General features: G+C 45.6%; 1 protein-coding gene across 3 annotated transcripts in view; it reads left to right on the top strand.

Moving 5' to 3' along the window:
- The window catches only part of STK32A (serine/threonine kinase 32A), a 90,072-nt gene that overhangs the window by 6,498 nt on the left and 67,941 nt on the right, over positions 1-15,633 (top strand). The window lies entirely within an intron of this gene.

Raw genomic sequence — 15,633 nt, 5'->3', positions numbered from 1 at the left:
GGGACTTTTCCCCCAAGAAGTCTGGCATTATGCCCAGAGTCCTGGGGTTCACACCTTTTCTGTGAGTGACTAACATCAATGCTGTCTTTACTGCCTGGGTGATGCTCACATCTCTGCCAAATGCAGCATCTGTCTCTCTTCTCCCCCCAGAACTCATGAGGGTCAGGAACTGAGACTCAGAAAACACCTCATGGAGAAGGCAATGAAGCCCAGTCAGATCTGGGCTGGGGACCCTCCCCTGTACATTAGCCTCAACAAGCAGGGAGTACCCTCTGAGTATGAGCTCAGGAATGGAGCTAATTCTGTTAAGCCTAAAGAGATGGCTTCAAAGGAGAGAAAGAGGCATTGTCATAGACATAAGGACAAGTTATCTATGTCTAAGATTGCCCTGAAAAGAAGGGATCCTTCCCTGACCCTGTCAAGACTCGGGAAAGCCAGCGCACCTGGGTGCTAAGGTCTTAGGCCCAACTATATCTTTTCAACAAGAGAAGGTGGTGTACAAGGGTATGTATCGAACAGTTCCAAAACCGGCTCTGGGGGTGAAGACTCAGGATAGACAGCTCCTAGTGCTTCCATCCACTTCGGGTACCGAGGCTGTAAGATAGCTCCCACCGGGACCATGTTGCTGACTGCCATGGTGCTCTCAAAGAGTCTCCAGATCAGCCAGCTCCACCAGTGGACTCTCCTCATACTCCAGGACAGTCGGAAACATGCATTTCCCCGGAAGACATATTTACCCTCCCATTCCGCATTCACAGATCCTATTGGGTCCATGTATATTCTGGGATGTTGTTACACCAGAGGAGGAGTCTGTCACAAGGAGGCGGAATCATTCCCCCCTTCCCCCCCCCCCCAACCTTGAAGCACAGTCCTCGGTACTGTTGATCCTGCTGGTGATCAGGGATCCGGCCTTTGCTTCCGATCAGTCGGAGGCTCCACAGGATTCTTTGCGGCACTAAGCAGAGGTGGTCCCAGACAGAAGCCCTAGAAGATGAGGGTTCCAACCTCCAAATAGACACAGGAGGTACCCTATGCTGTGGGGTCCCCCCCTCCATTAGTGGAGACATTTTATTGTCAGTATTGGGGATCATGGGAACCCTACCCCAGACACCCAGGCTCGGTGCACAAATTCTGTTTACCACTGCCTGGCCGTACGCAACCAGCCCCATTGGAGTATTTGGGAGGAGGAAGGAGGATCTGACAGTTCCAGTGGTTGCAGGATCAATCTCATCAGGGTCACTGGATGAGGCAGCCTCTCCATCTTCTCCGTCTCTGCTGGATGACTTTAAAAAATACCAAGAGCTTATGCACAGGGTAGTGGCAGAGCTACAAATCCAGCTGGAGGAAACTCAGGAGCCTCAGCACAGCTTACTAGACATTCTGCAACCCTCCCGCCCCAGAGTGTCCTGCCCCATCAACAAGGCCATCACGGACCTAGCAAAGGCAGTCTGGCACACCCCTGCTTCTTGTGCTCCCACTCCTAAGAGGGCTAAGAAGTGCTACTTTGTCCCATCCCAGGGGGAAGAGTTCTTGTTTTCTCACCCTCTGCCAAACTCCCTGGTGGTGCAGGTGGTTACAAAGCGGCCCAAGCAAGCGCACTCAAAGGCTACTTCCTCTGATAAGGGATACAAGAGACTCAACCTTCTGGGAAGAAAGGCCTTCTCTTCCATCTTCCTCCAGTTCAGGCTCTTCAATTATCAGGCTGTCAATAACTTCAATTTTCAATGGGATAGATAAGTTCAACGATGAACAAAACATCTAAAGTGAAATGTGACTCTGAGATCCACATAACAGCCCCTATTCTGTAATCGCAGATCACCCAAACTTATTGGTTAAGCAAAGGCCATTCATGTCTTCTTACTGCACACACCAGCCATTACTTCACTTTCCTTTCCCAACTACCAGACGGTTTATAATGCCCACCTGAGGGCGGGGTTTGAAGAGTGACCCTCCCCCTGGGAGCCATTGGTTTTGAGAAGTGCCAGGCGAATCCCCTGGTGATTTGAGGGTGAGAACTGCTGGGTTTTGGAAATGATAAGAGAGCTTCTTGGGGGGTTGGCAATCACCTCAGTCACATGAGGAGTGCTGGATTTAAGGGTGGTGAGTAAACAACTTGAGGGCTGAGCATTTCCCTGCCTGCTTTGGGCTTGGTGGGAAAGCTGCTTCAGGGGTGTCAACCAGTATCATCGTTGGAGGGACTTGATAACTTTGCCCTTCCAGGCCACCGTACTAGTTGTCACCATGAAACTAGAGCTCAAGGTTGGTATTACAGAACATGAGCATGCATTATCACAATATTAGCTCTGAGAGATAGTTGTCTTGGTGCTGCCATGATTATAGATGCAGCCTTTCAAATATGGCTCCATAAACATTTCCTGATGCACAGCGAGAGTCAGTTTATTAACTACCATATATGCTTCCACATGGCTGCATTAATACAATACATAAATAAATACAATACATAAAATACAGGTGACACAACATATAAGCTACTGTCCTAGACAGATAAAAGTAATACTGGTCAAATACTGAAAGATAACAGTATTTAATCATTAAAATGCTCAGTTTATCCTAGGAAACTTTGACTTCCACAGTAAGTTTTGAGTTTGGTTCAACACCTTATGAAATATATTTGATATTTATCAGTTGCAAAATGAAATCTTTGAAGTGCCTTTTTGATAACACTCACAATAACCTTTCATATTTTTATGCATGATGAAAGGCAGCAAAATATTAAATGTTAAAAATACTGGAATGGTTGGAACAATTTTGTTTACTAGTTGCTCAGTTGCTCAGACCAGGGTTAGAGAAGGAACAGGAAGCTTTATACAAAGTGGTGTCCAATCAGCAGCCTGCTGCTAGTCATCTGATCCCACTGAGTCAGCAGGTACAGCATCTGGTTGCAGGGCCGTTGCTGCGATTCCCTTATCTGCCTTCACAGTGTGGTGGTGCAGCGGGTTAGGCTCTTGCTCTGTAACCCCATGGACCTGGGTTGGAGCTCTGTGGAGGCTGGCAAAGGATGGAAGTGTTATGGGGGTAGTATGCCTCAGGTGAAGGGAGCTCCTGCAGCCAGAACTCCCTTTCCTGGTTATCAGGAATGGTGTTGATAGGCTGTACTGTAAGCTGAGATTGGCATTCCTTAGTTAGCCTGAAAAATAGGGAGCAGGGGTGTGTGCTGGAGCCCAAGCAGAAACCAGTGCCACCCCCACGTCTATTTCAGGCCTGTGCCTCAGAGCACAATCTACTATTCAAACACCAAATTCACGAAGTAACACAAAACAGCCCTGGCCACTGCAGGACTCTGAGTATCTCTCTTCACTTCCCCGGAAAGAATACAGCCCTTCCTTTAGTCCCCTGCTGAACCGTGTGTCAGGCAAGCAGTCCTTAGCCCTTTCCAGCTGTTTCACCCTGCCACCGTATGGAAATGGGGAGCTGGGGAATGCTGGCCTGCCTTGCTGCACAACTGTTGGGCAGAATGCCTGCCTGGCTCTCCGGAGAGCACTAGGAGAGGAGCGTTGGTTGTACACCAGCTAACGCGCCCTGGACTCAAGGGCATAGAGCTGCCTAGGGGCCTGGACAGCTCCTAAGTCTGCTTGTTGCAGTGCACAGTGAACCCCAGGTGCTGACACACGCTGTTCCTTTGTAAAGCAAGAGCAATTACACACAGCAGTGTATTCCCTCCGCTGTCCTGAGCCATCCTTCCCTGAATCTGCAGCCCCAGTTCATGGCTGCTACCATGCCATTCCCCTACCTTCTGTTTACGGTGCTCTAAGACAGGATTTCACTCTCTGAGCTCACTCAGGGAATGGATTTATGATGATGTCCTCCAAATGTTATGAAATCTGATACACCACTTCCATTATTGCTTACCGGATTGCTGGCCTCATAATAAATGCTGAGTAAGTACATGGACAACACTAGCCTGCACTTGGGCTAAACTGGCTGCTGGCCTCACTCCCTGATTATTATTAAACTACTGTTGGTTATTTTGCATTAAAGTAATTGGAAAAAAGATGGAAAAAAAACTCCATTTTGAGATTCTCCTGGAGGTTACACCTCTTATTGCTGTACATTCGAATGCTCAGTATTGGCCTCTGTCATAAATAGCTGCCAGCACTGACTCAGCAGTATAGGTGGGTGATTTTCACTTTTCCCCTGGCCTTCCTTGGAGTGGCATGGCTGGGAGATTGTTGGTGACAAGGAGACTTCTCATCACATTAGCTGGGTCTCATTCATTTCCCATGGATTTGACATGCCTTGTATAACATCAGAGCAACGTGGCTTTGCTGATGGACACTTTTATAAACTGAAAATTAAATACATTGGCAAGAGACGCAGTGCCCTCTGCAAAGCAACTTTCCTAGCTGCCATTAATCTTTCAGGACAGGTGCTTTCCTGTGAGAGGAGCATTGGGGTTTGTCTGGAATGTGGCTGGTTGTAATGAATGAAAGCTGACAGGGCATTCAGCTTAGATGTGTAGATCCATTATATGGAAAATGGAGTTGGGTTTTCCAAATGTGAAGCACTGTTGCCACATGCCGTGCAGGGGTCAAAAAGTTCCATGAATTTGATACGTATGTTAGTAATGACTTCCTTTTCATCTGTAGACAAGAGAAAAGCATGTCCGATCGTTAATGTCACATCTCAAAGGATTAAATACACTAGAACTATTCATAAACACTGTGATGCCTGGGAGACATGGCAGAAAGCGAAGGATTTCCCTGCTTAGGGGAGGATTCTCCAGGCATAGACCCCAATTCAGGAAAACACGTAATGTGCTAAAATCTTTCCCTATTCAGGAAAGCATTTAAAGTATGTGTTTAAGTCCCTTTGAACTCAATGAGATTGAAGCACTTGCTTAAAGTTAAGCATGTGAGTAAATGCTTTCCTGAACAGGGAAGCTTTCAGAGCTTTCATTCACACTGGAATGGCAAATGAAAAGTATTAATGCTATGGTGGAAGTTGAGGAGCGTAACTTAAAAAATAACTTTAGACTGTTTGCAGGCAGATTCTGATCATGCTACAACCTGCACAGCATTATCATCATTATCATAAATGTGCACATGCATAACCGTTCATCCAGAGCTCTCAAAGCACTTTAGATGTGATATTATTTCCATTATACAGTCAGTAAAAGTGATGCACAGAGAAGATAAATGATTTGCCCAGATTTACATAATATCGGATCCGGTGCGCATTGGAGTCAGTGACAAAGATTCCATTGACTTCAGCGAGTGCAAGTCCATAATGAGCCAGTGGCAGATTCAGAAATAGAGCCCAGGTGCCCTTCCTGTCTCCTAACCAGCTGTCATCTCATTGCCTCTCTTAAAGTGAACTTAAAATTCCTCCCCCAAATGTGGACTCTAATAGGAACTGTGGCATGGACACTTTTAAAATCATTATCCCTCTATGGGATGGTCTGTCCTAAACAGCTGATTGTAAAAACCTGTGCTTTTATTTTCCCCCAAGTAAAATAGGTTGGATGTTTTGTGCTGGGCAGTGTCTTTTATTACATTTTCCAATTAAATCTGTTCTTTTATGATCATAAGCTCTTTGGGGGGAGGGACAATCTCTTCCATTCCATTTGTGCAGTGCCTAGGACAATGGGGTCCTGATCCTGATTGGGGGCTATGGGCACTACCACAATACAATAACGGTAATACTCAATGCTAAGTGCAGATGTTTGACAATCTGCATGAATCCCATAAGTCTAATGTTCATTTAAAATAAGCATTCAAAACAATCTTTACATGAACAGAATATCAGAGCTACTAGTTGTCAGGATAATTCATGCTTGATAATGTTATTTAAAAGGAGTTATTTTTATTAGTTGGTTCTTGTTTTCACTAAGTCTCACTGAGGACCTGATCTTCAGCCTACTGAAGCCAATGGAAAGACAATGATAGACTTCTAAGGGGCTTTGGATTGCCTTATTGCTATAACCTTTGTTCTACCTCCTCCCATCCTCTCCGTACTGTTTGTTAACCTTATGCATCACCACTTCTGTGTTGCAAGCCCTTCTTGGCAGGCACTGTGTGTTTCTGTTTGTGCTGTAAAGGGCCCAGCAACTTTTGGGCACTATAAAAAAAATATTCCTTGAAGTCAATAGGTGCTGAAGGTGCTGAGCAGCTGCCGGGAGGAACTCAGCATCTCCCAGTACTGGGCCCTAATTGCATCTGCACATCAGGTAATTGCCTGCTCAAGTATATTCTCCGGTCAGTGTTGTTGGGCTCAGTTAACAGGAGAGCAGTTGAAAGACCCTGAATGTCAATTGCATGATAAATTACTCTTGGCAAGTACTTAAATCCAAGGACTTGCTTATAAATTGTATTTACCTACTTATTTAGGGACCAATTCTGTCACCCTTACTCTCACACCAGAGTAGTACATTAGGCTTGGTCTACACTTACCCCCCAATTCGAACTAAGGTACGCAACTTCAGCTACGTGAATAACGTAGCTGAAGTTCGAAGTACCTTAGTTCGAACTTACCTCGGTCCACACGCGGCAGGCAGGCTCCCCCGTCGACTCCGCGGTACTCCTCTCGTCTAGCTGGAGTACCGCAGTCGACGGCGATCACTTCCTGGTTCGACTTATCGCGTCCAGACAAGACGCGATAAGTCGAACCCAGAACTTCGATTCCCAGCCGCCGAACTAGCGGCTGGGTGTAGACATACCCTTACTCTGTGAGTAGTTCCCTTGATTTCAGTGGGTCTGTTTCTGGAGTAATGTACTACTCAGCATGAGTAAGAGTGGCTGAATCTGGCTCTCAGTGATTTTGTCTCTCACGACTGTAGGAAAGTGATTCTTATAACACAGAGGTTCTCAAACTCTTTCATAGTGTGGCCCTTGCCTTAATACAGACAGCGTCTCATGGACACTTTCCCTCTCATATCTAATCTTATGGATTGTCCCTTCCCTATTTCCAATCTTCCAATCCCTGTGATAGCTATGGCCTTTACTGACATGGACAAGTGATATTAGGAAAGCATTGAATATATGCTTTGGGACTCTTTTAATGCGAAGTAGCAGCTGCAAACAATGAAAGCCAGCATCACATACCTGCCAAATCTCTGTGGACAAGCAGTAAGTGTTTCATGGACCAGGGGTTGAGAATCCTTGCCATAAACTGGTCCTCAGATCCCACCTTCCATTGAGGACTCACCTGCCATAAACTTCCAGCTGAGGCATGGAAAATGTGATGGGCCACAAAATGTGAATGTCCATGTCATTTTTTGCAATAATACACATCTCATTAAAATGCATGTTGAATTGCATGGCTAACTGGGCTATGCAGTGGTTCTGATTGCATACATAGATTGAGAAACTGAGTATGCAGATGGACCCCTAGATGTGCTGCTGGCTGTATGTTCAAGCAGGTACCTGACATATTCGTTGCCAGCACAAATAAAGTGCACAATTATGCATCCATTTTTCCATGCACCTAATTTTGAAAATCACTTCCTAAATGTTCAGTCCAGGGGTAGGCAACCTATGGCACACGTGCCGAAGGCGGCACGCGAGCTGATTTTCAGTGGCACTCACACTTCCCGGGTCCTGGCCACCCATCCGGGGGGGTTCTGCATTTTAATTTAATTTTAAATGAAGCTTCTTAAACATTTAAAAAACCTTATTTACTTTACATACAACAATAATTTAGTTATATATTATAGACTTATAGAAAGAGACCTTCTAAAAACATTAAAATGTATTACTGGCATGCAAAACCTTAAATTAGAGTGAATAAATGAAGACTCGGCACATCTCTTCTGAAAGGTTGCCGACCCCTGGTTCAGTCCAAGGCATGGCTGAACCAAAAAATAGGTACACTGAATGCAGTTTCATAAACATATTTGTGCAATTCATAACTGGGGAGCAAAAAGCTGAGCATATCTACCTCCACATTGAGGGAGGGGGTGAATTTCATGAGCTTATGCTCTACAATTCTCTGTGCAGTGCAAGACAATACAATTTTGGGTTTACACTCCAGAGGGGGTGTGCACTTGAGTGCTGGGCAATCCCCGAGCTGAGTCTTCCCACGCAGAGCTGATCTCCATGTCTGTGTCTTTCTGCAGCTGGGTGTGGCCCTACCTGTGTGTGTGCTAGAGGAGGCTTGAGGGCCTGGCGTAGCAGGACAGTGAGGGAGCCCAGGCTGGTGGTACCCCAATACATCAGGTGGCACCCCGAAAGAGGGGGTAACCCATCACAGATGGATGGATAATTACTGGTTCCTATATTGATCACTCCCATAGTCCCTGGGGAGATTTGGAAAGGCATGTTGGTGAGTGGACAAGAAGTCAGCAGAGAGCTAGAGAGGAAAGGATTTGGCTGGGAGACTGTGCTTTATAGTGTGGGGAACCCATCGTGAAGATCATTAACTACTGTTCAGTCGCTATTGGAGAGAGGAGTGTTACGTACTTTGACCTGAAATCAGGCACTATTGGTATGTTGGACAAATATCATATTCCTGGATCATCATCTTTCCAAAAGCATCAACTAGCTGTAGAGGCAGATGATAAAGAGTCAAATATTTGAAAGGTTTCTGGTTGGAGTTCTTTTAAAACAAGGTCATTTTTTACTGAGCTAGTGGGAGGGGTGGAGGGAAGTGGGGTTGATTTGTTTGTGTTTTGTGTTGTTTAACTAATGGACTCATTCAGAAGAAACCTGTCTGTTTGTTTCTATCTCTAGAAACGGCTCATTCTGTACATTGGCCTAAATAGCATTAATAATGTATCCCTTGGTACTGCTAGCCTGACAACATCAGTGATAAATGTCAATTAATACCCGGTGCCAGATGCCAAGACATTTAAAGAAGAAAGGTGCTGGTGAGCCCATGAATAAGTTAAAATGGTAGTTTGAAAGACTTTTACTAGGACGTTCGTTTTATGTGCGCAGTAGCCTGGCAGGTTCCATGTTTGCTGATCAGCAATTAGCGCAGGACTTGGAGTACATATTTCTGGGACTTGCTTGGGGGAAGGCACCGTCTCTTGTGTTTGGATTTGTATAGCACCTCGCACAACAGGATCCTGATTCTGACCAAGCCTCCTGGGGCTAATGTAATATAAATATGATACATATGTAACAGATCTGCATCTGACTCTACAGTCTCATCACTTTCTGTACTGCACTAAGCACACTCACTGCTCAGCTGATCATAAAATAATGTGAATCATTCCTTACGTAGGGTCCCACTGTCAAGCCACAGTGACAAACCACTATTGTGCATGACTTTTATTCACTCCAGCAACCCGTACCGTTTTGTTATCATAATATCCTCATGGGTTTTTTATATTGCTTTTAACAGCACCCAGGGATCCATTGTGCTGGGAAAGGCATTCTGTAAATAACTTGATTAACAATGGGGAGGATTTTCCATTCTGATAATTCCTAACAAGTAACCAAAATTCCTTAATGGCTTCTCTCTGCTGGGGTTTCATTCACAAAGGGATCTTTTTAATATTTCCTGTAAGATGGAATGTGCATTTGTCAAACGGTGACACATAACAATACATCATTACTCCCGTTATTCAGGAAATAAACATCTATTTGTAAGAAAGATGTTGTGAGTATAAATAACATGCATTCAAACGCATGCCGCTATAGAGTTATATCTACTTGTGCAGTCATTTAGCAGAGTCTCTGTATTGTGATAGTTCAGTATTTAATTATTCTAAAAGGTCTTTAGTTTTGCTAAGAATACAAGTGGCTTGAGAATACCCACCCAGTCAAAATGATGAATTTTGCAGAACAGAGACATGAAGTCAATAGACTGGGGCTCCGGAGAGCTGGGTGTAGTTCCCTGCTCTGCTACAACCTTCCTGTGTGACCTTGAACAAGTCACTTAGGGCATGTCTATATGGGAGCCTCTCAGCCTAGGTCCGCAGGCTTGTGGTAGCGGGACTCACGCCCGACCCCCCAGGCTTGAGAGCCTGAGCTCCAGCCCGAGTCGCAATGTCTACACAGCTATTTAGTGCAAGCCCCACTAACATAAGTTTGTCTACCTGTGTGGACTGTATTGTACTATGTGTATATATACAGTAACTAGCACAATGGGTCCTTATCTCAGTTGGGGTCTCTAGGCACTACTGTATTATACATAAATAATGATAATGCATTTTGGATAACTTTCAGAACTGTTGTTGCTATAATATGACTGTTTCAAACTGCGTTAGATGCTTCCTTTAAATGGATTTCTCAAGGGGTTTAATTTGACCTCCAGTGAAACAGGATGACGGCATTATTTTTCCGTCAGTATTTACTCCAAGTAGGTACAGCTGCAGATTACAGCTAGTTAGTTAGTTTTAAAAGGAAATGTATTAACCAAACTAAGGGCCTATCGGATGAGGTGCTCTCAATTCCTTATATAGTCAGGATCAGTCTACACTCATTGAGGGCCAGATTCGGGCCCCTGGCGCCATCCTCTTTGCATCACTCCTGTGCAAAGGGGCATGGAGAGCTTCCCTGAAGAGGGGAACCAAGATCCCTCTAATGTAGGGGGAGTTCCTGGTGGTGCAAAGCTGGCATATGGGGAGGAGACGGGTCGGCATGCTGGGTGTAGGACGGAGTACGTGATGCTCTGGCTGAGCCTATACCAGTGCTGTGGTCCCTGCTGAACAGCTCCAGCTTGGAGTAATTTAGACGGAGGCTGTTAGGTTGCAGTAAATTATGCTGGGGTTGGTTTGGTCTCAGATTGCCCCAGGATTGGAGGAGACAGAAAGGTGATTTACACCTGCCTTCCTCCCCAGCTTGGGTCCTGCCCTGAACACCGATCGGCTGTATCCGGGGACTGCTGATACTTTCACGTCACTGGGAAAGGGCTTTGTTTTTCTGGGGTGACAGGGACTTTTGTTCTTAAAGAAAAGGGGGAAAAACAGTCAGTTAAGCGATGGCAAATGGTGTCCGATTGACAGACCTAGAGACTGAGGGCCCATCCTCTAAAGCACTTCCTGTGAGGTGCTGATCCCCCTCTGCTCTGGCTGAGGTAGCTTGGTACCTTGCAGAATGAGGTGCAAATCCTCTCCTGATCCAGTACGGCATAGGCAATATGGGAACACACTGCCTTGCCAATGTGCCTCAGCCCTGACCTGATGGGTGAGAAGAAAGTTCAGGGTGGGATTTCCAAAGACTCAGCATTGGCTTAATTTCTGTTCCAAATGAAGTGGATGGGGAATTTTACTGAACTGCAAATAGAAAATCCCTCCCTGTTTCCAAGCCCACCCATTCCTTGGCGCCTCTGCTAAAACTTCGAACACATAGGTTGGTCATTTCCAGTTGTAGGGGTGTTTTTTGTGATGTGAACCTCTTTCCAGTGGGAACTGGGGTTAATCTGGTCCACGTCATTCTACGAAGGCCACCAAATAGCCATCAGATTGTAACAACCTTCTGTCACCTATAACTTTGGGCTGGGTTCAAGCCAGCAGCCAGAAATTGGAGGAACTTTGCAAAGGAATGCAGTATTAGTATTATAAAATGCACATACATGAATATGAGAGGTGTATGTGTATATACTGTACTCTAGATACACGGCTTAAGTCTATTCTCCCATTGGTGCATGCACAAAACTCCCATTAATGGAAATCAGGAGTATAGTTTGATGGAAGGAATGGAAGCCATTATATACCATATGTTTCTGCTTCTCTATCTGTACTGGAATGGGTGATAAGTATCTTTAAATCCTTGACTGCTGCTTAACAGATGGGGTTTTAACGAGGCTTTTGAGGGGTGATGTGTCCTTCATGAGGACATTTCTTATGCTTTGTTAGATTGCACATATTTTATCTAAACATTGGTCCTGGACTCTGGGTTCAGATATGAAATATCACCGCCTCTGGCATTAAAGTGGCATTTCCTACACATGCTTCAGCAGACACTTTAAAGCTATAGCAGTGTAAACACTGCTCCCTGTCTCGAACACAGTCCGTTTGTCTGACATTAAGTTATAACCAGGCTTGGCAGGAGTCAGTTTAAATCGTTAGTTGTCGCTAAACGTCCGTTTTACCCGACACACACAAATAATGAAAAAAGAATCCATTGATAATTTTTGGCAAGTGCACCATCCCCTGCACCTTGCACCTGCAGGGCTCCTGTGTCACCGGCCCCGCAGCTGTGCAGAGAGCCATGTGCAGCCCTGCTATCGCAGCCCCAGTCACTCACTCACCGGCTGGGAGTATTAGGGACTGTCCCCCAGCAGAAGCCATTCAGCAGCGGTCTGGCCTCTCCTGCACCTGGGCCCTCGTACTCCTCTTTGCAGTCCTGGCCAGGGGTCTCTGCTCTGCTGGGCCAAGGCTGTAGCCTCCTCTGTACCTTGTGCCTGGGTGTCTCAGAGCCCTTAGCTGGGCAAGGAGCCCCCTGCAGCCCCGCTGTCAGCACTGACCTTACCCTACCCCCCCCCCCAATTTCCCACGACAGTGAAAATTGAAATTGCTTAAAATCAAAATTGATATTAATTGTGGAAATTGGAAAAAAAATAAATGTCAACTTCTGCCAAGCCTAATTGTAATATGAATTCTGTCTCCGACATGGGAATGATTGAAATAGTTCCTTATCTGATGGCATCTAAAATTAATTAAGATTCTTGATTATGCAGACAAAGGTCCAGACTAAAAGATTTGGATTTAGTTCCAAATTTTGGTTGCTAGTGTTTGCACCTAAGATTTTTGGATTAGCCCATTGTGAGAGGCTAGAAACATAGGTAAGAAACAATGATCATCCCTAATGAAATGTTCTTCAAATCAGAAGTGTCATGTTACTTAGCGTTCACTTAGCTGGGTTAGCTGTATACTTTGTGTTAAAAGTGTTAGTAAATACCTTAATACAAAAAATGGAGCTGGAGAGTGCAAGTTTGTGAAGACTGGCTTCTGGTTTAGATTTTTAGATTTTAAGGATGGAAGGAACCCTTATGATCATGTAATCTATCCAGAGGTGGATTACGGTTTTGTGGGACCCTGGGCCAGAGCAAGTGGGGGCCCCTCCTCACCCCTTCCGCCTGCAGTCTCACCCCTCCCACCCCCCACCCCCGGTGCTCCTGCTGGGGAAATGGGGTCGGGGCACAGGGGGTTGCTCCACCCCCCATCCTAGCACTCCTGCTGGGGAGTGGGGTCGGGGCATGGGGGCTTGGCCCACTCCACCCGCCTGGCGCTCCTGCTGGGGAGTGGGTTGTGGGGGCAGGGGCTTCCCAACAGGAACGCCAGGCAGACAGAGCGGCTCAGGACACAGAGCCCATTTTTCTGGGACCCCCCAATTGGCCGGGGCCCCTGGGCATGGGCCCCATTGGCCCAGTGGCTAATTCGTTTCTGAGTCTATCCTCCTGTGTAACATAGGCTGGGGAATTCCACTGTAAACCATAGAAGTTTCCAAAGCTTGCATGTGTTTGGGTCAAAGTGTTTGATTTAGATCCATTTCTATTAAGTAAGCAACAAAAGAAGAGTGTGCAGTTAGATCAAGATACCCTAGAAGAATAAGCAGTATCAATGAAAAAGACCTATTTGTTCCTCTACCTTATGGATTGTTCTCTGTGTAGATACCCATTCAGCATAAGTACATTCAGTCTCTAGAGAGAAGAAGAAATTTACCGCCACCAACACTTCTAGTTTCACACTTCTGGCCAGATGTGTTATGGGTGTTTTCACCCTTTCTCTGGAATATCATATATTGAACAGTGCTGGAGGCCAGTACCAGACCTGATGTCTGATGTCGTATGGTGAATTCTATGTAACATGTTGTTTGTGTTGAAAGAGGCCCAGTTTACATTACTGCCGTGTTAGTTTCTGTCTTTGGAAAACATGTTCATTTCTATATGAACAATATTTTAAAAGTATGAGGTTAAGCTGGGACTTACATTTTGATCACATTCTGAGTTCTTTGTACTGTTGTGTACAGCGAAGCTGTAGCTTCATGTCCGTCTGTGTCTGTCCTGTTACCATAGTGAGATGCCCTTGTTTCAACTCCGAGAGAGTGTATCCTGGAGAAAATGAATGTATTTCTGGCCGTTATCCTGTGTGAATCCTTGGTGGGGGAGAATGTGTCTGTTGCTGGGGAAGAGTGATTTACAGCAGCATTCTTGCTGAAAATCTCCGCTGATAAAATGCTTTGGGGACAAATGGCTCTTGGTTTCTGTGCAATTGAGTTCAGCTAATGAACAAGGCAGCAGATGGCAATTAGAGGACAGCTGGGCTTTCCAAGGGAGCCTTTGGTCTAAGAAACAAAGAAGAAGAGAGTTTAGTAGGGGTTGAGGCAGAAGGTACTCACACACGAGTGGTGCCGTGAAAACAAGATTTCCAAACTCACTACATTTATTTAGCCTTCAGACTAAGGGAGGGTAACTTAGAATCTCTTCCTGGGCCTCAGAAGCCAGTGCCAGTAGCACATCATGGAATCTACCAGGAAGGAGTTTTCACGTGAGAGGTATGGTTGGAACCTGGGGCAGGAGAATGAAAGGATTAGAGGTTGTCGTCAGCATGGTGAACCTGGGCACCTAGGGAGCCCGGGATGGCTTTCTTGGTTGCACTTAAACCTGCTGTAAATCCTCTGAAATTGGGGTAGGTGGAGACTTGATTGTGGGTGGAGCCTGAGAATACCCCCACTCTGTCTTCCCAAATTGACTCTGGGATATGGGGTTTTGTTTTGTGCTCCTCTCTAGCTCTGATGAGACGTCTAGGCATTGATTTTCAAAGGGGCCTTAGGGAGCTGGACTCCTAACTCCCTTAGGACAAATCCTATTGTAAGCAGTCAATGAAGCTTAACCTCGCTGGGCCAGACGTACGTTAGTTGTAACCCAGGTGTCAATTTATTTTGGTTTTTAAAACAAGCTCTTTCACTTTGATTTCACTTAAAATTCAAAATGGAATTCAGGTGGAGTGGCCATTATAGAGGAGAAAAGCCTTCAGACTATGAAATGGCAACGTGTATTTAGACTGAGAGACTTTCAGGTGCAGACTGTTTCTTGTAGAGCACATTAGGTGTGCCCAGTAAATGATGAGGATCATACTGGTTTCATCTCTTTATGGTGGCTGCAGAATGCAACTCTTCATTGAGTGCTGGTCCCTGTGGGTACTCACTGTGCGTGAGTTGATGCTCCATGCGCATGAAACCAGAAGACTCTTCAGAGTTCATTGGTCCATGCCTATGCCTTTATCTCGCCCTCTATTGATTAACTCTGAACTGGGAATATAAGAGGCAGCACGGACAAACTGCTTCTCCAATTCCTTCCTATTGCTCATGGTCAAGCCTCCATACGTACGCTCCTTGAGCACTGTGCTGAGGACTATGGAGCCAGTTGTCTTCTAAAGTAATTAATAAAACGTCCACCATCCCAACAGGTGCTTTTGCTGGCAGGCCCACTACACCTGATACTAATTGGCCCCGTTGCTGTCAATCTCAGCAGTGAGGCCATTGATTAAATGGGGCATGGAGGCTAACCTGTCCTCTCAGCCTCTAGGAAAGGGACTTGTCGATAGAGCTGTGTGGGGAAAGCTTGCGCTGCTGCTGTTGCCTGTGTTGTCCTTGTTCAGGGGATAAACATTGGCATCTAAGGCTGTCAACCCTGCAAAACTCACTCTTTATATAATATACCCTGGGAACGACTCTTTTTCAAAAATGTCATTGTCTGACCCCAGTGCTGAAGTTTTATTATTAA

Source organism: Terrapene carolina, unplaced genomic scaffold, assembly GCF_002925995.2.
Source record: "Terrapene carolina triunguis isolate 2854851 unplaced genomic scaffold, T_m_triunguis-2.0 Scaffold629, whole genome shotgun sequence".
Classification (NCBI taxonomy): Eukaryota; Metazoa; Chordata; order Testudines; family Emydidae; genus Terrapene; species Terrapene triunguis.
The sequence above is the reverse complement of the archived record's forward strand: the minus strand, read 5'-3'. Positions and strand labels throughout refer to the sequence as shown.